Consider the following 25311-nt stretch of genomic DNA (forward strand, 5'->3'; position numbering starts at 1 on the left):
GAAAGTTATTTTTTGGTTATTGTTTTCCCTTCTTTATGTGACCCTCACTAAAGCCACTGCCTCGGACACCTGCTTTTCTGCCTTGCATGGTTTGGTTTCCTGCCTTGCTACATTTATAACAAACTCTCCATATCTAATTTCTATATTTTATCATCATGCTGTGATTTTAATACCATTTTAATATTGTTTCAGTAGAGATGAGAGATAAATATCTGCCACATACTTAGAATGGGCCTTAAAATATATTTTATATCATGAAACACCTAAGGATATCAAGGACGTCTTTCCAGTGGACGGAGAACAAAAGTCTACGTCTTTGACTCTTGTTGGAGTTTCTTTGCCATGTTTTGTACCACTCTGACTTTGTTTCTTTTTAAAATTTATCTACTATGCTAGAGTTTCTCTACTTCAGGGTCTTTATGCATTCTGTTTACTGTATTTGGGATACTCCCCCCCCCATATTCTTTATAGGTTTATCTCCTATTCATGCTGTTTAAACATCATTTTATGTAGGAGGCCTTCTCTGACTTCCTGTCTTAAGATCTTTCTGCTGTATTTCTCAAGAGCACCCTGTACATTTTTGTTTTTCTTTTGTTTGACAACTACTAATATCTTGGCAAAATTACTTTTGCATATCGGGCTCCTCTTCAGTCTCTGTGGGTTTTAAATTATTATTATTATTATTATTTATTTTTTTTTTTTTGGTGCTAGCGATCAAAGCCAAGTCCTTGAGAAAACTAGACAAATGCCCTACCACTAACCTACAACAGAAACCCCTATCCTGTTGGTCTCTGAATTCATGCAGAGGAAAACTGTATATTTTATTCACTATTATATCAGTGTTATCAAGTTAGAACCTCTTGCAGTTACAAGTAAAATTAGCACAGAATAAAGTTTGTTGACTATGTAGATGAGTTGAATATGTAAAGAAGAGTGCTTCTTTCAGGCTATGGGCTTCAAAGCATAGACAATATGAGGGAATATTTTTGAGGATATTTGCTTGATTTACATGAAGCAAAGGAGAAATAACCTTTAAACAGTTTCTGAGAAATACGACATTCAAGGGGCCTGCCACATCCTTTCTTTGAATTCTATAGCTGTCTTCATAGTCATTACATTACACATTGGTGGCTGTATAATTTTAAATGTGATTCCTCAATACTTCAAAAGTTCATTTTTTGTTTGTAAAATTTGCGTCGCAATGTCTTATGCACTAGCTTTTATAAGAGTTGCTTGAAATACACATGGAAAGTCATTAGTACTCTATTTGCCTTGAATATTGAATATAAGTATTAAAGAATAGTTTCTTACTTTCCCTATTTTCTTTCTGGCCTACACTGATCAGATACAAGGAAGATGTATTTTCTAGGTAGTGAAAACCTTAAAATAGTATAAGTTACCATGGGGTACTGAAATTTGCTTTTGCAGCTGCCTTAAATATTAGGATAGATTTATCTGTCAGATCTTGATTGACTAAACTGGGCTGTGGATTAAATGGATTCTCAAGGTCTCTCTCAGGCTTGGATTCTAAAGTAGGAGAATATGTGACTAGCACAAGAGATACGATTGATAATGTGGAATAATCCTACTTATTAATGGAAGTAGAGCTGTAATTGCTTTAAAACTAGACTCATCTTGCAAGGCTTAGGGTATATTAAGAAGCTGTATCAGTATAACCAAGAGTCAAATTTATATATCTAATGTCCTTGAAAGTGGAGGTTTTATTTTTATGCATTCTAGATTCATCAACATACATGTCATGGCATGCAATACTGACTAAATTACCTATTTTAGTTAATTAGTTGGCTAAAAACAGAATTGCAGTGTTTTCATGTTACAGCAAGCAAGAGACATGTGAAATCAGTCAGCATTCTGACATTACTTTTAGTTTATTGTCTTTCTTAGATAAAACTTATTTTTTCACTCAAAAATAACAGACCACCTGTTATATACAAAAAAACGCTAATTTCTAGTTAGCTTTAAATTTTATTGGGGATTATACCCAAGAGATATATCACTCCAGTCTCCTGGATTTTTACTTTGAAGCTTGGGTTACAAAGTAGTGACTTCTGAAATGTTAAGATTGCCAAAGCTGAGCAGAGAGATACCATATTTAACTGAAAAAACCCATCCGATGCTTCCTAGATGAGATGTCATGAGAGCCACACACTAAAAGACACTCAGAAACTTGAGAGTTTACAGAAAGCCTGGTGTGTGACATCAGCAGAGGCATACAATGTTTTCAAGCTACAAACAAGCTTGACTGAATGGCAGGATTCATGTAGGCTGGTAGAAGTAAAGAACAGAGGGGCCTGGAGATTTAGCTCAGTGGCATAAGTGCCTGCCTTGCAAGCAGGCAGTCGTGAGTTCAATCCCTGGTAGCGATAAAAAGGAAAAAGACAAAAAAAAAAAAAAAAAAAAAAAAAAAAAGTTAAGAGCCTGGTAGGAAGGTGATTTCTGGGCAACACAGATTTTCTCTTCTTTCCATCTTGGCTCCATTGTGGAAGATTCCTTCTTGTTTTACTGAAGTGTTCATTTTTCATCCTCTGAGGAACTGTTAGACTCTCTCCTACATTCTGACCCGTGTTCTTTGCCTACAGGCCTCCCTTTAAAATGCTCAGTACTTGTCTACAGGTAAAAGCTGAAGAGATTCGAGTCTGGCGGCTGTAACAGTTTGGCACAGTGTATTAGATTTGTGTTGAAACTATTTTCTACAAAACATTCATTTCGATCATATGATGAAAGCAGTTCTATACTACACATAGCAAAATGGATGAGACTCTGACTATAGTGTCCTAAGATCAAACCGCTTTCTCAGTCATTCTTTTGAATTGGTTTCTCAATAATTGTTTTAGGTAATAAGAAGGACACATTTTTCAGAAATTTTTGGGAATAGAGTTCAAAAGCTGAGTTCAACTTGGCATCAGTTCTTCGGCTTGGGTAGGGGCTCTTGCCTGCCCCCAGTTAAGTTATCCTTGTGTAGACCAGTGAGAGATGGTTTCAGCATTTAGAAATTATAAAGCTCAAATTAATACCTCTCTGCAAAAAGGAAAACAAGTTTCTTTAAAAACAAAACCCTCTAGCCTATAAGCAAATAAAATGAATCAGGAATTTTCTAAAAGCCTATTTGAAGGTAAGGGTAGTCTTAAACAAATTTTCTGGAACTCTTACAATGAGCCTAGTCCCATTAAGTTAGCTTTGGACATGATTTAAAATGCAAGAGAAATTGTGACGACTTAGGAAAAAAGAATAATGCCCTTCAGGGAAAAATCATTCTTGGACTCATACACAGAAGTTTTATTTCCTACAAGATTTTGAACTATGTGTGTTGGTTTAGATAAAGAATGTTTTCCCCCAAGTCAAAGATTTTCAGAGTTTGGGCTTTTGAAATGTGACTGCATTGTGGGGCATCAGACTCAGTTGGTTGTACATTGATGAAATTATTATAGGGTTTGGGCCTGCCTGAGAGCAGCGGGCCACTGGATCCATGACTGAGAAAGATGTGTTCTTGTCTGAATTTCCTCCTTTCTTTCTCTCTCTTTCTGCTTACTCACCTCATGATTTGAGCAGCTTTCTTCCAAGATACCCTTCCACAGTGGAGCCAGCCAACCAGGAGCCAGCCACTGAAACCATAAGTCAAAATAAATCTTTCCTCCTTCAAATTTAAGGTGTCCAGTATTTTGTCTCACCCACAGGAAAGTGGCTAATGCAATATGTGTTGAACTTTTTTTTTATAACTTCTTAATAAGTCAGTAGGGGAATTGTAAAAAATTTAGTTCCTTTAGTAAAGATTGAGCTGAAGTAATAACTACAGTTTATATTTTTCCATATATCTGATTTGCTTACAGAATACAATTTTTAGAGTATTTTAATGTGTACATTATCCAGGTCTGATAAAGTATGAGATGTGTCTTTTGAAAATGAGCCATTTCTATGGAAAATGTTCTGATTTTTCTGGCTACATCGTTTTCTATATTTATCTTCATTTCGGTTTATTTTTTCTCCGGTAACAAAAACATGTGAACAGATTCCATAGCATTCAATATGGAATGTTTTTAAACTTGTTTTAAATAAATATTTAATTGTATTTGCATGGATTTTGCCATAGGTGGTCTTGTTTATAAAATTCAGATGTATCACCTAAGCTTTATATGTTGAGTAAAAGGCTAAAACATTCTTTTGTATAGTGTGACAAAAAAAACTTGATTTGAAATTGTTTTGTGTTGGTTTTATGGTGTTGGGGAAGAAAGACCTCTTGGTAATTTTTATTCATAAGAAACTGTACTTTGAAAGTTTGATACTTTCTGGGCAAATTTCTATCTTAAAGTAAAAATGAAAGAGGAGCGTATCTCTTTAGGAATGTTTTCAAATCTTACTCTCTTAAGATATTTTCACCTGCAATTCCTTTCTGTAGTATTAAACTCGAGGCAATTTGAGGATGGTGAAAAAAAAAAAAGGTTCTTTGAAAATCATGAAACAAATATTTGCACAGATACTTCTATTAGCACTTATGAAAAGGACTTGAGGATTGATTTTATACTGGAATTTTAATATCTAATTTGGCTTGTATGAAGAATTTTTCTACTTTGTGATCCTAATTGGAGGTAGCTGTAATGTAAAAGCCCTAGAAGTGTTGGCCTACAGAAGGACAATGAGCACTTGATTTCACATGCTATGAAACAATTTTGGCCTTTAACTTAGACTTCTATTAGGTGACCCACTCAACTCCATTCTTTAAGGGACATTTTTATAAGGTTGAAAAATCCTCGATAAGAGTGAGTTGAGATTTAAGAACTGTTTTTTTGGGGGGAAAAATGAAAAAAAAAAAGTAGAAAAATGAGGTTGTACATACTTCCCACCTATAAAAGAGATGTACTTGTCTTCCCCACCACTATTTTTCCTAAAACTTTCTCAAATAATGGGGAGAGGTGATTTGTTTCTTTTTTGAAAGGGAAATGGATCTTTTTAACTCAATCTTATTCACACAGAACAATTCAAATGTGTTTACTCAAAGGGCCTAAGTAGAGTAAGTTTCTGAAAGACTGAACTTTGCTAGAAAATACCCGAAAAAATCTATTCTTATTTGGCTTTTTATAAACACTCTATTTCACTGTTTATCAAGAAGATATTTCAAGTCTGTTTATCACCTTTGCTTTTGCACTGGGCATTTTGTTGAACTTGCTAACTCATAAGAATTCTCACGAAGACTGAACTCATTTAGCACTAATCTCAGAGAAATTTAATTAGAAATATGATACATTGACTGGAAAATAAATCATATAATAAATTCCTGAGCTCATTGGAAAGGATTTTGAGTTATTGTCTAATTTGAATAATCCAGCTCAACTGAGAATTGCTTTACACTGTCACTGAAAGCAACGCTGTAGCTGCTGATATGTTTTCACTGGCACTTGAAGTCATTTCTGAATAAAAGGAAAGAAAAAGTTGCTTAAAGCTTAGAATGAAAGATTTTCAGAAATTCTTTTCTGTTTGAGATTTCTTTGTTCATATAACCTTTGCAGGAATATAAATAATGCGCTCTAGGCAAATACTGTTAACAATCCCAAATCCTTTGTGCATGTGAAAATGCAAGGTGCCACAGACTCTTGTATGGATATAGTACAAGGAGTACTTCGGGGAGGAGAAGTGGAAGATAAGTAGAATGGTGGTCTGTCACTTGATGGTGCCAGTCAATGTACAGTGCAAGAGCCACTGATTTAAATGCCCATAGGATTGCCTGAGTATCCTTCTGAGCTGATGATCAGAAACCTCACCAAAGGAGTGTTGTCTTCAGGAAGTTATTATATAGTTGTAAAGAATGAATCTGTCCTCAGTGTTTCTAGAGTGTACAGTCCATCAATAAATGAATGATCTCCCAGATTGTTATAGTTTATGTTGGTGGCCCCCAGGCCTCATGCGTTTGCATTATGCATTTGTGATTGGTTCATTGTCTAGCGCTTGGATTGATGGTTTCAGTGCTACACCCGCCCAAGGGTGGAACCAGCACACAACATAATGGCAGGAAGAAGGTGTGTCTTGCTCTCTTTTGCCGGTTTTTGCCATGATGTTTGCAGCCATCATGAACTGAGGCCTTGCCATGCCACCCTGCCTTGGAGCCAACTGAGTATGGACTGAAACCTTCAAAAACTGTAAGAAATAAACCTTTCCTTTCCTAACTTTGGACATCAAGTATTTTGTCTCAGCAAAGAGTACAAAGTAACTAATGGATCAAACCTCAAGATATTTCTAGAGGAGATGAAATATACAGACACTCAAAACCATAACATTTACTAGTATTTTACAAGAAAAAATTCACAGATAAGCAAATCAGAGGGAAAACATGACATATAATCAAAAATAACGTTCATTAGTAAAATCATTAGATGATGGGAACATAAAGCAGATTTGAGAGTGATTATAAAGTGCCCCAAATTAATGTAAATATTACCAGTAATAAGGTAGAACAGGAGAATCTAATTATAAATAACTTTAAAAAGGAAGCCAAAAGCTTTTTTGGTTATTCATGTCAATCAAAACGAATTGTATGAGCTTTGATGGTATGAATATGTCAGTAATTTGAAAATCTGGAAATTAATTATTTTGGACCTCATGCCTCAGTTGTGAAACATTTACATAAATCTTGAGACGTAATAATTGTATTTTGAAGAAAGCAGAGGAATTCTTTAATATGTTTGCAGTGATTGTACGACTTGAGCATCGTGTACATGGTGCACATATAGCTTTATACCTTTTAGAGATACTGAATTAAGTTATATGGGCTATGTTTGAATCTTTAAATATAGCACTCCTATGGAATCATTGAATTTAAAAAGTTGACCATTGAAACATAGAAGAAAACATTTCATGCTCATAATTTCACTCTGACATAACTATTACAAAGTTAAAATCATTTCAGAGAATTGGAAAGTGAAAGGAGAAAGATTTATTGAGTGAAATTTTATAGGCAGGTCCTCATCTCCTATAGAGACTAAGCTCATGTACCTCCTTCAACTTACTCAAGTGACTTTAATTTAGAGAGACTTGTACTCTGCTGTTGTGACAGGGAGAAAATCTTACCACGTTCGGTTTTGAAAAATAGTCTCTGTGGTTTGTAAACCATCAATTTATATTTTAATGGTTTTGATCCAAAAGCTTTGCAAACCCACTTTTAATTAATCAAACAACTGGATTGTGTCATAACTTTGTGAGCATGCTTAAGTCTATAAAAACATCATCAGATAATTTCATTTCAAATATGTCCCAGAATTTTATTGTTTTCTGTTTGTAAAACATTACCTGGTTCTCACCTTTAGATTTGTTCTTCCTTACACCTGTGAAAGAGATTGATTGCTTTTCAAATTGGTTGCTTTATTTTGGTTTGCTGATAGTATTCTGTCTCCAATCCTCTGTGCTCAGATTATCAGATTACCAGATGTAAGCATACAAAATTGATCAATCTAAGCACTAACTGATCCTTTCAATGAACTAATCAAATGGCTAGTATAATTATCTTGTTATCTTAACTATCATATCCTTCTTTTCTCCTATTATCCCAGTTGTTCTTTCCTTTTGAGCAATTTCTTTTTTCACAATATCTATTGTACCTTTCAGTTCTTACTTACCCTTCAGTTTCTAACACTGGGTAGATGATACAATGTTTCCACACATACAAGTCTTGATTTATTTTACTTACGAGTATGGTCTTTAGTTGCATCCATTTACCTATAAAAGCCTTAAATTTATCCTCTTTATAGCTGAGTAGCACTCCATTGTATAAAAATAACACATTTTAAAAATCCTTTCCTTGTTTTGGATTGTTTCCCAGATTTAGCTATCACAAATTAAGCTTCTTTAAACAAGGGTACACATATATTGCGGGGTATAGTATTTTCAGTTCTGGAGAAATACTCAGAGAGACTCAAATGGGACCTTTAGTCCTAGTCTCTTGAAGAATCTCCATGGTGACTTTCACCGTGGTTGCAACAGTTTGTACTCCCACCCAAGGTGGAGTGGGGTCTCTTTTCCCCCACAATCCCTTCAGCATTAGTTATTGTTTGATTTTTTGATGATAGCCATTCTTTCTGGGATGAGATTGCGTCTCAGTGGTGTTTTAATTTGCATCTCTTGAATGGGTGGTGGTGCTGAACCTTTTTGCATGTGTTTCTTTGCCATTTCTATTTCTTCACTCAGAAGTGTGTATCCATCTCACGTGCTCATTTTTGGATTGGGTCTTTGAATTTGGGTTTCTGATTTTTTTGAATTCTTTATATGTTTTAGATATAAGCACTTTGTCTGTGGGATAACTGGCTGACATTTTTCCCCAATTTTTGAGTTTTTTTCACTCTATTGGTGATTTCTTCATTGTGCAAAAGCATTTTAATATGGTGCTATCCCATTTGTTGATTCTTTGTACTATTTCCCTTACAGTCTGGTTGTTGTTCACAAAGTCTCTGCTTACACCTATGTCTTTGACATTTCTACCTATTTTCTGATTCAGTTAACTTAGTGTATCTGCTTTAATATGTAGATCATGATCCATTTTGACCTTAGTTTAGTTAGTGGTGATGGAAATGGGTCTAGTTTTAGTCTTTGGTATGTAGAAAGGCAGTTTTCACAGGACCATTTGTTAGAGAGACTTTCTTTCAATGAACATGTTTGATTCCATTATCAATGATAAAATGGCTGAGTAAAGCTCACCTACTTTCAAAGTGATATTTTCTCAGTGATGCTAAACATGGTCCCCTGACTCTAGGAAGTAGTTACCAGATTTCCCCACTAGAAAATTACTCCTTTTTCTTTCTTTCTGTCCTCTTCTGTGTTACAATAATGTCACGAAGTGTAGTCAACACTTAAGAAGTGAAACCCTATGCTCTATGTTCTTCAGGGCAAAAGATCTACATTAATCATTTGAAATTTTTATCCCTGAGGAATCATTGTATTTTACTCTTTGTGTTTGCTTGGCCATTTATTTAATGCAAAATGGACGACTCAGATTACAATTAACTGTGTACATTCACTATTTTATTTATTTTTGATCAATTTTTTCCAGCTTTGGCCAGTAGAACTTCTTTCATGTGTCTCCTAGTGTGCCAGGCTCATTTTTTACTTATCTTGTCCCAGTCCTAGTATCAGAGATTTCTTCCTTTAATTGAAGAATGACATTAGAAACCAAGGTCTTATGATAGATGTGCTCATCGCTATTGAAGTGTCATTGTTTCTAAGTCTTCTTAAACTGACAGTGGTCGAGACACATACACGTATGCTAATCCACATATATTTCATATATCTATAAATATTTCTACATGTAGCCTTTCCATTTTTATATTAAGCTATTATATACTATAGATGATTATATATTTTAATGTTTATACATTACACATAGTAACTAATTATATACTTAAAGTATCTAGTTTATAATTAATATATTATTTTAAGTTAAATGACTTGATAGACCTTATTTCATCTTTTTTCCTATTTATATATGACATCCCACTTCTATAGTAGGAAATATGGATTGCAACAACTTTTACTGTATTAGTTTCCTATTGTTACTCTAACACATTATTTAGTGGCTTAAAACAACACAGATTTACAATCTTAAAAGTTTTGAAAGGTGGGAATTGATACAGTATTGCTGAGCTAAAATCAAGATGTCAGGAGAGTTTCTGTGTTCTTTTCTGATGACTCTAGTGGCTAAACCATTTCCTTGTCTCTTGCAGCATCTATTGGTTACATTTAAATATTTACAACAGCTTTATTATAACCACCCTTGTCTTAATTATGTTGTTTCTTGCTGGAACAAACACCCAATTCAGAAAGTTAAAGAAGGAAAGGTTTATTGTAGTGCACAGTTTGTAAAGGTTTCAGTTCATAATTGACTAGATCTGAGGCAAGGTAGCATGGGAGAGGGACATAGCAGAGGATAAATAGTCCATGGCAAAGCAGGGCAGGCAGAAGAGAGCAAGCAGCAACAGCAGAAATCAACATGACCCTATCCAGGATGCTCTTCCTGTCCCTTATATTGTAGTCAAATTACACACCCATAAGCTGTATAGCATTCACTGTAAGTGTGGGGCACCCTTCAGCCTAGCACTGCACCATGAATCAGTCCATGTGTCACTTTCCTGATCGTAGGATCACACATCCTAGATCCAATCACCTCTGAAAAGCCCCACCTATAACCACATGAGGCTTCAGGGTGACATCTAGACACATGTCATAACATCCCTGAACCAGAATCTTCTATAAACATATGAATATAAGAAATTATGTTTTTAATTGATTAAGTAATTACCTAGGAGAAGAATGGCTGAATTTAAGTAGAGGCGATGTACAATTCTCTAAGAAACTCACCAATGGTCTTCCTTAGTGACTATATAATTTTACACTATTACTAACCATACATGCATATTTCTATTCATCCATGTATTCATTATCACTATCAGTAGCAATTGATAATGTCAGTAGAAGAATGTCACTCATCCTAATTGGTGTTTTTGAAGTTGTACCTCATTATCTTTTTAATTTACAATTCACTAATAAAACTCTGTTTATTTTCTCTCAGTTAATTTAGTTTGGAGAATATTCTATTCAGATATTTTTCCCATTTTAAAATTGACTCTGTTTTCTTTTGGTTGATGTGTAAGGACTATTTGTATATGTTTTATAGTTTTGCATTTTATATTGGTCTGTGATTCATTTTCAGTTAATTTATATGTAAGTTATAATAGCTTTTTCTAAAGTTCTTGTATCTCTTTTCCTTCTTTTTCCCTTTTCTTTCTGTTCTTCTGTCTTTTGAATATGGACAGCCAGTTGCTTTATCATTTTTTGACAAATTTCTTATATTTTCTACATAAATAATGTTATCTGTGAAGAAATACTGTTTTATTTTTTCCCTTTCTAACATATGAAGCTATTTTAAAAATTGGCTTACAGAACTAGCTAAGATTTCCTATAGGACACTGAGTAGAGGAGGGGAGAGGGGTACACTTGCCTTGTTCCCAGTCCGACATGCACAAAATTCAAGTTACTACCATTACTTAAGAGGGTAACAGTAGGAAGTTTGTAGATCTATAAGAATTAAATGAAATTTTATCTCTCTTTAGAGTTGCAAATTTTTTATCACGAATGGGAATTCAATTTTGTCAATCATTTTTTCTAATAATTGATGATAATATTGTTTCTTTTCTTTAGTCTGATGATATGGTTGTACGTTACACTGACCAGATTTCAAATATTAAGTAAGCCTGGTGTACATGAAATAACTCTTGTGTGGTTTTCTGTAGTTCTTTTCATGCACTACTGGATTTGTCATATTAACATTTTGTTAACTTATTTAACAACATTAATTTGTTAATAATTATTGACAAATATATTTGTACATTTATTTTCATGACAACTATTGAGTTTTAGTTTTTTTCTCATAATGAACTTTGTCTACGTTTGGTGTTTGAGTATAAATTGCTGGTCTTATTTAACAGCTTAGAAGTGTTTCTTTGGCTTCTGTTTCCTGAAAGAGAATTGGTCAATTGGTGTCATTTTCTTTTCTAATATTTTTGGAAGTATTCACTGGTGCAACTAAGTGTATCTGGTGATTTCTTTTTTGAAAGGATATTAATATCAATTCAGTGTTTATATATTTTTGTATATGTACAATATATACATATCTTCAGATTGCATACTTCTCATTGTGTCATTCAAGGTATGCTTTATTTTATTCACACTATCAAATTTGTGTGCAAAAGTTTTGTTGTACTTTTATACTAGGTTTTAACAGTGATATAAGTTTTAATGAATTGGCCTAAACATTGAATAATATGATATTTTTAGTAATTCATTTAAGAAACCACATTGAATGTCAAATGTTAATGTATTGAGAGATGGTGATGATATAAACTTATGTCTGTTTAAGCAGACATAATGTTTATTCTTCTTAAATCCATGTAATGAAATATTCAGCTTAATTCCTAGAAACAGGAGATGTTTAGTAAATATTTTCAGGCTTAGTAAATAACATAATGAATTAATTTTTGAAAAATCCATGCTCTCAAGTGTTTATAGTTATGTTAGGAAATTCTATAAATTCTAGACCACCTACCAATACACTTTCCTTCAAAAATCCATCTTGCTTTAAATTTTCCTTATTTAAACATATTTTTTATTACACTGACAATGTAAATTAACTAAAACTAAGTAAACTACTTGTTAGGAAAGGACTAAATTTATTAATTAAATGGATTTTCTGTTGTAGTCAAAGAGTTCAAGTCTTGGAAATAAATCTGAAATAAAATTTGCCATTTAGAAAATCACTCTTGAGGAGCTGAGTTGACTTACAAGTTTCTAATCTTTGCTAACATATTCTTTATGTGATATATACATTTTTCTGATGTATATGAATAGACTTCTCCCATCAAGTAAAAAACATGATATTTTACCACCACAATGGCAAAAAAATCTATCTTTTCCTCCAGTAGTTTCCAAATTCTAGGCAATTAAAACAAGAGAGAAAAGCACATAAAAAGGTAACAGAAGAACCAAAGTCAAGTCATTGAGTTTAAATTGAACTATGATAAAGGAGAGTAGAGAAAAATAACTAAAATAGTAAAGTACATCAACAATTGAAGACTAGGAATGTTGAATTTTGAGTGAACTGGTGAGATTCAATATTTTCTTCATTTTTAGGTAAAACTACAAGTAGTATGCAATAACATGAGTAAGAATTTACACTAAAATACACATCAGAATTAAAGCATTTATAGAACATCCTTGGTACACATAAGCAATTGATTAAGTACAAATATCAACATACTGCAATTAAGGTTTCTGTTGCAGCATTTACTCTTCATATTAACTAGGCATTCCAGCTGTAGTAGGCATAATAGAAAAATAGCTCTTTCTTCAGGGAAAAGAAACTGCAGAACATAATTCAGAATGATAGGCTCTTTTTAAAAACTGGCAAATTGAAGTCAATTTAGTGGAGGGAATAACTTGTACTCGCACAATGGTAGAGTGAAGACTAGGTGTGAAATCCGCAGGCTCCCAAGGAGCACATTTTCCCTACCATTCACCCGCACGTGGGAGCACACTCATTTCTAAAACCCTTGAAATCAAGTGGAATTAGACTCTTCTCTGAATCATGGGACCTAAATAATGAATCACCTGCAAAGTCTGCAGATTGTTTTTGTAAGTTCTTAAGACATACATCCAGAAAGTGGTTCTCAAGAATTCTCTCTCTCTCTCTCTCTCTCTAAAATTACACAGTAAAATGTAATAGTAACACACTATGCTTTTAACACATAAAAAGAGTTTTAACCTATGAAATTTAATGATAAAAACAAAAATAAAAATTCTCAATAATGTTTGAAGGACATAGGTGTGAAACTCAGTATTTTAAAACCTGCCAAAATAAAGAATATTGCTTTTATTCTACCTATTATGTAAAATTATTCTTAATGGTAAGTTTTTGAGGTTGCTGTGTTTTTGTAACCCTTAATGAAGTGGTAGACACACACACACACACACACACACACACACACACAGAGAGAGAGAGAGAGAGAGAGAGAGAGAGAGAGAGAGAGAGAGAGAGAAGGAAGAGGAAGAGGGGTTACTAACTTCTGATTTTCAAAACACAGCTATGAACCACTATCCACATCTTCATCAAAATGTTGAACTTAATTTTCAATTTCTAACTCTACTTCCTATTTAAGAGAAAAAACCCCAACAAAGAGTCAAAGTCTAAAAACAAACTAACAAACAAAAAGTGCTTCAAACAAATATATCACTAGATATCCACAGCATGTTGCAACAGCAGAATATACATTTCTCTCAGCAGTGTATGTGACTTTCTCCAAATACACCACATGCTTGCCCATAAAGCATTGTTAAGTAAATGTAAAAGAATCAAAAGAAACGTTATAAATGCATGGGAATTAAACAACATTAACTCGCTTGAGGAATCAGTGGGTCACAGATGAAATCAATAAGAAATTAGACAGTTGTTAGAATCAAGCCACAATGCCAATACATCTCAGTGGTTACAGAATACAATGAAAGCAGTTTTAAGAGGGAAATTTATCACGCTGAATGCTGTCATCAGAAAAACAGAAGCACTCAAAATAAATAACCTAATGGTGCATATCAAGGTCCTGGAGAGACAAGAATAATCCAAATCCAAATCTAATAGAAGGAAGGAAACTACAATGATCAGAGAAGAAATGAATGAAATGCAGAAAGAAAAATACAAAAAAATTAAACAAATTGAATATCTAGCTCTTTAAAAGAATAAACAAATTAGACAAAGTCTAATCCAATCCTGGAAAAATAAGGGAAAAAAACCTAAATCAATGAAATTAGAAATGAAAAGGTGAAATTAATGGAAAGCACTGAAATTCAGATTATTAATAACTACTTTGGGAACTTGTACCCCAATAATTAGAAAAATCAGAAGAACACATATGGATTACAAATATATAACTGAGAAAATATCAAAACCTTGAGTAGTCCAAAACAAGTAAAGAAATTAAGATATAAGTTAAGGTACCAACCAAGAAAAGCCAATGTGGGTTCATAGCTGATTTCTGCAAGAACTTCCAGAAATACATAACACCAACACTTCTCAAGCTCTGATGAAATTGCAAAGGGAATTAGTACTCCTGAAGTCATTCCTGGAAGCTAGCAAACCCTGATGCCAAAACCAGAAAAGAATGCATCCAAAAATGAAAAGGACAGGACAATCTCTTTAATGAACAGAAGCATCATTTACCTATACAGGTAAAAAGAATGCAGCAAAACATCCAATATCATACATCATGACAATGTAGCCTTCATCCCAGGAATGCTGGGATGGCTGCACCTAAGCAAATCATTAAGTGTTATATAACATAAACAAAACAAAGACTAAAAATCACTGATCATCTCAATAGATACAGAAAAAGCCTTTGACAAAATGCAACATCCACTTATGGTAAATAAAAGTAACCCTAAGAATACAGGTGTTTAAAATATTTCAATCCAAAAAAATCAGTTTATAACAAACAACTATCATGATTAACATTTATAGCAAACCAAGGCCAGCATTGTGTTAAATAGAAAAAGGTGAAATTTTCCTTCTGCAATTATGAACAAGAAAAGAAGTTTACTATCACTACTCCTGCTTAACATAATACTCAAAACATTACCCAGAGAAATCAGGCAGTAGAAAATAATAAAAGGATATGCAGGAAAAGAAAAAGTCAAATTGTTATTATTTGCTGACAATATGATCTTCTACATAGAAGAGTGGAAAAAATTCCATGAAAAAGATTCCTAGAATTATTAGCCACATTCAGTAACATAGCACAATACAAAATAAACACACTAGCATCAATAGAGTTTGTGTACACTAATAATGAACTCAATGAGAAACAAAGTAAAAAAGCAATACAACTCAATATAGCATAAAAAATTAAATACTTAGGAAAAAGAAAAAACACAAATGGCCAACAAATACATGAAAAAAATGTTTATTGTATCTGTCCATTAGGAAATGCAAATTTAAACTACACTAGTATTCCACATTACTCCAGAAAGAATGGCTATCATCAAGAAATCAGATAACAACTAATGCTGGTAGGATTGTGTCCTGGTGGGAACGTAAACTAATGTGACCACTATGAAGATTAGTATGGAGATTCCTCAAAAATCAAAAATAAGAAATTCTATTTAATCTAGCATTTCCTTTCTTCCAAGCCATCATACTAGGGTGACATATACAAATCCTTGTCTATATCACCAGAACTCATATAATAGCTAAGTCTTGGAAGCAGTCTATATACTCATCAATAGATAAATGGAAAAAGAAAGTGTGGTTTTTTACATGGTGGAATAGGACTCTGCAATAAAGAATAAACTTGGGTCACTTGTAGGAAAACGGATGCATCCACAGACCATAATGTTAAATAAAATAAATCAGACACAGAAGCTTAAATATCACATGATGTATCTCTTATGATACATTCAAAATACAAACATAGAGCAAAATAAATAAGGCTAATGGGAATTAAGGAGAAACATATTTTACAAAAGAAGAGGGAAAGGAAGTGGAGGAGTCAAAGGGAAGAAAGGAAAGGGGATTGAAGAAGGATTAAAATGTCTTACGTCCGTGGATCTGTGGATCTGCTCCCAATAACAAATGCAATCATTATGTACAGCAAACATGCACTAATAAAAACAAGCAAAAAATTTAAAAATGGCCCTTAACTGTATAGCTCTTCAAGTAGCAGGAGCTATTTTTACCTTAGGAGCTACTTTAAACCGGGTGTATTTACTTTAAAAGATTTCCTTTTTAGAGTCATTAATAGTTAAGTGCAGTCATATAATCATTAATAAGCAAATGAAGCATGATTTTATCTATCATTTAATTTAAAAAGAAGTTGACTTTAACAGTAAAATTTGAGACAGAGATTTTGCAATCACTCTTTAATATTTTACCCAAACAAGCATTGTACTCTGTGTAACAGTGAATATTCTCTCTTTAAAATGACCAACTGGAAAGTGATTAGAGCTCACTGACCCTTCTACTGCTTGAAGATGATAATCACCTACTGATGAATGCAAACTCGACTCCTTAGAGGCAACCACTTTTCTATTTTTTTCTTATGGTTATGTTACAGCTCAGATCTGCACGTAATCTCACTCACATGTGATTCAAAGGCTCATGAGAAACTTCTAGAAAATGCTTCGAAACAAAATGAATACCATGTAAAACCAATTGTAACATCATCTCCCCTAAAAATTTGTGTTTATGCATAACCGTTGCACAACACTTGATAAATGACACTTTCCTGATTCCTTAGAGATAATAAAATAACAAGTAGTTGCCCTTTTTAAATAAAATTCAGAGGTGAAACTGGATATGGCGGTGCATGCCCATAATCCCTGCACTGGAGAATGCAGGAAGATTGCTGGGAATTCAAGGCCAGCCTTGAATACAAAGTGTTCATAGTCAGCCTGAACTATACAGCAGAAGTCTGTCTCAAAAAGACTATGAAAAATAAATACAGACATGAGGATGAGTCATAACTTACTTTTAAATAACTTTATATATCATCAGATTGAAGTGTATATTTTTCTTTGTGTAGACTTCTCTTTTAGCACTGTTTCTGAAATTAGGAAAGCTTCCATTACCCATACGTTGGGATCTAGCTTGCCATGACCAAAGCCATCTTGGTTGTTACTGCCATCTTGTCCACCAAGTAACCCTTCATTCATCCCAAACCTTATAGGACAAGTCACTAAGATTATTAGTAGAATTGTTGTGGTGGGTAAGACTGCTTCTTACCTCATATTTTACAGGTCAGTTGTGCGTGAAAAGCTCCAGGACATGCTGGTGGGTCACAGCCCACCATGTGTAGTACACCACGTAAGCTCCTTGATCTTACAGCAGTGTATAGGGATGCTCCGTGTTAGTGATCTGCAAGACTTACTTCTGTCTGTGGGTCCTTACCATATTGCACTCTGCACAGTTCTGCCTTTCTTTCCTCTTTCTTTGGTCTCTTGGCATCTTTTGCTCCTCATGACCAACATTCACATGCCAAGATTCTCAGAATGCATTTGTCTTCTACATGGGTAAGATTGAAAATTTGCTGCCCAAGGACCAATTTAGTCACCCAGACACTCCTTTAGCCATCTGGATAAAGCAACATGCCTAGCAACAGCTTTACTAGTGACTTTATAAGCCTAAGTGACTTGTAAACAGTAAGGGGAACACAGTGGAAGGTATGTTTTGATGACTGAATAGCAAAGTTGAGACTACCGTGCAAATAGCTGTAAGGATCTGAAAAGGTTACAGAGCTGGAAAATACAGAAGGGAATTATCACAATATAATAAAGATATGGAGCCAGTCAATTAGTAGTTAGGAAAGAAAAATGGGTCATATTTACCTTGACCTTGGCTGAAAACAAAGTCAATATGAGAATTCGTGAAGGTACAAAATTATTTTTCGCCTTACACTTTCTAGCAGAACAGTGATATTAAATTGGTAGGCACTTAAAGCAGCTAATTTGAGAAAAGATGCATTTGGATGGCAGTAATTAGAGTACTGATAATGTTTAATTTTTGATTGACATTTTAGACTAAAACTTGCAATTTTCTAAATATTTCCCTGTCTTTTTTTCTCCCAAATGCTTTAAAGATTTTTTGCTAAAAGAACACAATAAAATTCACACTTTTACTGTATGAATAGAGATCAAAAGCCTGAAGAGGAATTCTAGAGAGGCACTGGGGACTAGCGGGACTTTTTGCAGATAAAATAATGCACAACAAAAGCACAGTGGTGAACAGGAATGGATAAAACAAGCATGCAAGAGTCAACAAATTCTCTCTCTCTCTCTGCCTCTATCTCTGTCTTTGTGTCTCTCTTACACACACACACATACACACACACACACACACACACACACAGCTGCCCATATACTCAAATGGATTCTGATCTCCACCTGAGCAGTCTAGAGACACAAACACTTGCTGACTCTTGGGGTGTTTGTAACCATTGCCAGCAGCAGCAATCTGATGAGCACGGATGACACAGCATTTCTAAAGAGTGGGAGGCCCACCATCATAAAGCTTGCAGGCTCTCATGAGTCTCACATATCGGCTTCCACATATTGGCACGTTGGTGGCCCAGGGAATATTTGTACAGAGGATCTTAGGCAATGACTGCAACTACAGCTTAAGGGGTTTCTGGAGAATGAACACTCAGACTTAAAATGACACAGTTTCTCATTTCAGCAGACAACTCTCAGGTTAAATTGGTTTTCTGTGATAGTGGTTGTGGAGAGAACACAAAACAGGAATGTGTGATATTACTGAGGGTTACACAGCGCTTGTGAAAGAGAATGGCCAGCTATTGGAGACCTGCCAACCTTGAGGGTCGGCTCTGGAAAAGGAGGGAAAGAAGTGAGTTAAAATAATCAGTCAAAACTGAAGCTATTTAAAAAAGAAAAGGAGTAAAATCCAAGAAGCAGCAGAGGCTACAAAAGACAGAAATGTGAGGGCTATAGTAATGTGGTTCAAACTGTTACAATCAAGGGCAGGACCAGAGGTTTGAGTCCACCAGACAAAGAATGAAGTTGTGCAAAGAGAATATACTCTGGCCAGAAGTATCTGCATCCACTTGCTGCCGTGATTACACTGTCGGTCTACTACTCTGGTCCAATGAAAGTCAACAAAATCAAAGAGCTAGGTCAGATTTGCAATGATGTACTTTTCTCCAAGGAGAGATGAAGAAAGGTAATGATTAGGCTCTTGGAATGAAAAATTCTCTGGAACCATACGGCATTTAGGGTTTCTAATAAGCTAAGCATAAAATTTAACCTGGAAATTAAATTACTTTAAAGTTAGTCTGCATGCTTTATGCTATATATCTTTCCTACTACATGGACACAGCTGTGCAGGGAAGAGAGTGATTTCAAAGACGGCAGCACCGTGGCCTGAAGAGCGATGGTGGTCACTGCGTGGGAGTGAGTCCCTAGAGTAAGGGGCGTTCTCTTCCTTTCAAAGATCAGTTCAAAACTGAGCATATTCCCTTTAACAGAATTAAATACTCTGAACTGCAGATGGATAGCTACGGCAAAAAAATAGAGAAATGAAGTTATCAACATGTTTTAAATGAAATGTGTGTTTGTATGTGTATATTTATGTGCACAAATTGCTGTCAGCATTCTTTGTTCATTGGTATCTTCTCTTACTGTAGTGAAAAGACTATTTTCACAAACACAAGCTGAAAAATATAACTAAGTAATTTAGACTTATTTTACAAACCTCAAGTCCAAAGAAAACATTTTTCATTTAATGTTACTTTTACATTTATAAATCTTTTGCACCAGACAGAAATAAATTATGGTTTTTAAGGACATTTTGGATACTTTTTCCTGTACTTTTCATCAGCTACGTATGAGCAAAGAATACTAAAAGATGTAATTTCACTATACTCCATAATGTACATTTTTAAATTCACAAAGCTATTAAATTTACAACAGCATGGAAAATGTGTATATGTTCATAATTATGTGTATTTTAAAAGAAAATAATAGAAAACAAGTCCTCTTTGGATTTAATTGCTTTTCCACATTGTCCTTCTGCACAAAATGAAAAGCCAACATCAAAAGAGTCAATATCAGCCAACATTAGCTACGAGGTTTGAAGCATTGTGTGAACTATTTAGTTCTCTGGCCATTAATTGAGAATCACCTTTGTAATGAACAACAGGTTAATAATAAACAAATCAATAAAGCTAAATGGCTCTTTTTTAACTTCAACTTTAATAATCTTTTTTTAAAATAAAAAATATAGGAGAGAATATTAAATCTACAGGTTTTTTTTCTGTCCTTTTACTCTGTCCAGAATAACACAGTTTTACACTTAAGTTCAGTGAAAGACTGGAAATTAGGGTTCTTCAATATATTGAATCTTCAATATTAAAGAATAGCTCTATTTTTTCAGGCTTTTGGGCAGTTTCTAGAGATAGAAACTCAAGTAGCCTCAGTATAATATGAGAACTGAACCATCAAAAACAGTGGCAGAGATGCTGAAAAGAATCGAGGCTCAGAAAGAGGTGTGGACACCGTGGAATAACTTCAAAGAGGGAAGAGCGACTTACTTGTTTCAAGGGATCATTCATCTAACGGAACAAAGTTCCACAGCAAGGCCAGCACACTGGGGAGTGAGCTGTAGGCAGAGACAGGCAACCCTAGGAGAGGGGGAAACCACAAGTGAGACTAAGTACAATATCTATTAAATTGGGTCCGCTTACCACAATACCAACTTGTTTTCTTGTACTAGTCTCATATGTCTCTTACTGCCTTTATTATGATACATAGGCCTCTTCAAACTTTGATCTTGGGCTGGGGATTTGGCTCAGTGATATAAGTACCTGCCTGGCAAGCTCAAGGTTGTGAGTTTGATCCCCACTACCGAAAGGAGGAAAAAAAGAAACTTCAATCTCACCTTTAAAGGGTCATATATTATTTGTGCAAAACTATTTTTTCCTTATTTTCATGATTATATGGCTTTTTTCCTCCATTCAAATATAAAGTTCTAACACATTCTGTTACAACAATTAGGGTTGCATTTAAAATAAGCACATAAGCCTCAAAGGAAGTTTATAGTGATTATTCACATTTGATATGAACCACCACAATCAATATAAAGGATACAGCAGTGAAATTTACAGAAATTTTCACCCTGCTGTTCAAAGAAAATTTAGAAGTCCAGATCTAAAACAATGGTTTTTAAAAATGAGCAACAATCAAAATTTAGAAGCTAAGTGATATCATTCAAATGTAAACAAGATCATTACTCTACCATATTGTCCAAACAAATTATTTAACTAAAGTATAAAGAAATTGCTTTAAGTGCTGACACAGGACATACTAATATGTAAATGAAAATTTACCATATAATTCAAACCTTCATCTCTAGGTATAGTTGAATTCTAGTTCTAATCATTCAGGATGATGCATGGTTGCACAACCATAATAATCTATATTCCTGTTTTTTTATTATTGGGACTATACAGTATTTTTCTATCCTTTAATAAAAATGCACATAAAATTTGGTTTTAATATATCTAAAGAAAAAAAAGTCTCAGAAAATAATGTTACAAATAAAAGAGTAAATTTTACTGAAGAGATAGTAAATCCTAGCTTGCTATTATGTATGTAATTGACACAGAGTAGAAAGATAATAGATTGGAGGAAAATAACCTGAAAGACACATAAAAATATTCACATTTGTAGGTATGTGCATTCAAAATATAGGAAAGATAGCATCATATATTAGTAACAGTCATATTAATAATTTTAACCTATTCAGACAAATGCTTAGGTGTTTATTTTTTAAAAACCTGCAACTTAGATATGTAACTTAAAAGAATTTCTTATGATCACAAAGCTAAATGTAAAATCCCAATAAATTAAAAATAAGACTGGAGAATTTAGTGAGTTATCATTGTATTTTCTAATGGTGAAAATTTTACAAAGATGGAAGTGAAAGAGAAACATTAATGAAATATTTGTGATTCAACCACAAGAGCCCTACATATGCTTTCTGAAATCTTCATACATAAAAAATTTTCACTGAAAGACTTACCATCTAATTTGTTGATATTTTCTTACTTCTCTCCTGTCTCATTGTTCTGAATCATGTACATAAGCCTTTTTTCCCCCAATCTAAAGTAATGTTTAGGTGTAGGTAATCGACTGACAGTTTGTTCTTTCCTTAAGTGTCACCTAATCTTATCTATATCCTCATGGTATCCACTTATCTTTTAATGCCTATGAATGTATATTTATTTCAATATTTTTAATATCACCACTAGCCTCAGTTAATTCAAAGGCTGTAATTAAAACAATTGTGTCTATAATTTTTGTGTTCTTATTGCATTGGTCTTGGGTTTGTGTACACCTTTGAAAAACTGTTTTGAATTATTAACCAGTACTATAAAGGGTGTGCTTCAGACATGTAATTTAATTAGCTAACGAGATCAGTGAAGTGGTAAATTAGCCAGCCATAAATGAAATATTTGACATCTATCCTCAAAAGAGGAAAAGTTATTTCCAGAAAGACATGTTGGGTTTAACATGGTCTCATGGAATAAACTTCTCAAACTCAAAAGTCCTTGGAGATGACAAAAATGATGACTGTCATTCTTGTGGCTGGTTGGTGGATCTTGGGGTCAGGCTTAAGAAAATCATCAGGTGACATTTGCTATTGTTTCGATCTGCAGAAAATATACAGAAACTCCAACCTATTACTGTCCTAGATCTATTAGAAAAAGTACAGATTTTCTCAATAATTGCTAGGCAGTACTGGGCAAATAAGTAGATGATGTAAAAATAAATTTGCTGTGGCTTTTATATGGATATTATTTGCCATGAACAATTGTAAAAAGTCAGGAAAGCCTGACTATGTACTGCCGAGGCTAGGAAATCTTACCTTCTCATTGTTCCTCTGTTTTTCCAGTTTTACACTTTCTTTATTCTCTCTCTTCCTGCTTCCTTCTTCCCTCTGTCTCACTGACAACATCCAACACATTCGATTAACATAAAGCCAGTACTTTCCTGAATTCTTACCTCTCAGAATTCATTTTCAAAAACAAAGTGAATCAACAATTCATTAATTACCTTAGCCAAACACTCTTGTGTTGAAATCTCCCTCTTTGTGCAGTTGTGCTAGACATGGAGGATCATATAAAGTAATGTGATTCGATGGAGCTCTAAAAAATGGGAGTGGAGTTAAAATTTATACTTGCAATACAGAATAAAATGGAACAATTTTAAAATGATTCACAGTGTTGTAGAAGCAAGTTGGGAAAAGAATAAAGGTTTTTTTTTTTTTTTGTATTTCAGCCATTTTTATTTTGTGTGTTTTGCTGAGTATATGATCATAATTCAGGCAAATGTTGATTTTTATTAGCTCATTTTTTATGGCATGAAAATGAACTTATTAAAAGCGTCTGAAATACTCAACTGTCAAATTATACAATGTTCCTCAGTTAGAAAAAAGTACTATCTATTACCAACTGGTTTCAAATTTTGAGAGTAAAAAAATTAGACACAATAAAGAAGAACTCAGTTTTCAAATAGCAGGTTTGGGCTACTTTTGTTGATGCCGCCATTTTGAATGAGGTGAGCCATTGTTAGGATCTGGAGTACCCCACAACAGCCTGTACATAAAGGCCTGGTCTACAGCTTGGGATACTCCTGGGAGGTGGTGAAACCTTAAGAGATGGAATCAGCGGGAGAAGTGAGGTCACTGGGGAGTGGCCTTGAAGGGAAATGGAGTCCCCAAGTCTGTCCTGTCTCTCCCTTTGTTTTCAGGACTCCATAGGTAAGCAAGCCTCCACTCACACACCCTCCTATCCTGATGCATTTACTATGCCACCACAGGCTCAAAACCACAAGACCAAGTGATCATGGACTGAAGTCCCTGACTGTGATCAAAATAAACCTTCCTTCTGTTATGCTGGGTGTCACAGGTACTTTGTCAGAGTGACAGGAAGCCGACTAATGTAACTGAATAGACTACAATATCATGAATATTGAAAGGTTAGGTCTTTCGTATACCTTAACTTTAACTTTTTATTCACTTATAGGACTCAAATAATCATTTTGTCTAATTTATTTGCACTCTCATAACATTCTAAAAGTGATTTGTCTTGTTTCCCAAAACTGAATTCAAACCAAATAATTCATTTAATTCATCTGAGATAACATAAAGAGAAACTGAACTTTGAACTTTTAATACAACATTTCTTTTCTTCTTTTTTTTTTTTTTTTGTACCGGTGATTGAACTCACAATCTTGCGCTTGCCAGGCAAGTGCTTGTATCAGTGAGCTAAATCCCCCACCCATTAATATAACATTTCTGACAAAAAAATCACACTTATGTTAATTAAAACTCATGGTAAGGGAAATTATCATATAATAAATAATTCATTTTTATATATGTTTCAAAGGATAGAAGGTTTTGGTTGGAACTTTGCTGATTAACTATGATTATCCAAAGTAGATTTTAAGACATTTCTCATTTGTTTGATTTTCACAAATTTGAAAATATATTCTACCTTCTGTTTTCTGTTGAGGAAGAGCTCAAGATTAATATTGAATATTAGTAGTTTAGTATGGAAATCTATTACTCATTTGAGGGGCATTACTTATCATTAGTTATGCAGGATGAAATCCAGTTATTTTAGTATCCCACTAATTTCATTAACCCTAGTGTAATATATAAAAGAATTTTGTATAAACTGACTTGTGTTTAAAGTAATAAAGATAAAATATTGCTTATTATATATGAATAAAATAAAAAGTCGAAGAATTCTAGTCCCAATTAAAATTAATTGTTAAGAAAATGTACATGGATAACACAATAAGTATGAGAAATAGACCATAGATTTTAATGTGAAAAATGAGAATAAATTCAATACTACAGAGATATATTTTTTAATATGAATATCCTGGTGATTTTTATATTATAAAAAAAAGACAGACGTGGTCAGATTTAACAGATTCTGAAATCCTTTGTTAATACTAGGGGAGTTATTTAAATATCAAACTTAACAGTTCTATGAATTGCTCTTTTGAAATGCAATCATTTATCTCTGGCTCTGCAAGATACATAATGTGTACAGTTATGATTATACAATGCAATTTAAATCACTACTTTGTTGTATTACCAAAAATATGGTTTAATATTTAAGCAATGCTCTTGATTCATAATTAAAACCCTCGCTTCACCATTTGATTAAAATTAATTCTGAGTCCACTAACACC

This window comes from Cavia porcellus, unplaced genomic scaffold, assembly GCF_034190915.1.
Source record: "Cavia porcellus strain 051 isolate PalLab524CR breed Dunkin Hartley unplaced genomic scaffold, mCavPor4.1 scaffold_2, whole genome shotgun sequence".
Classification (NCBI taxonomy): Eukaryota; Metazoa; Chordata; class Mammalia; order Rodentia; family Caviidae; genus Cavia; species Cavia porcellus.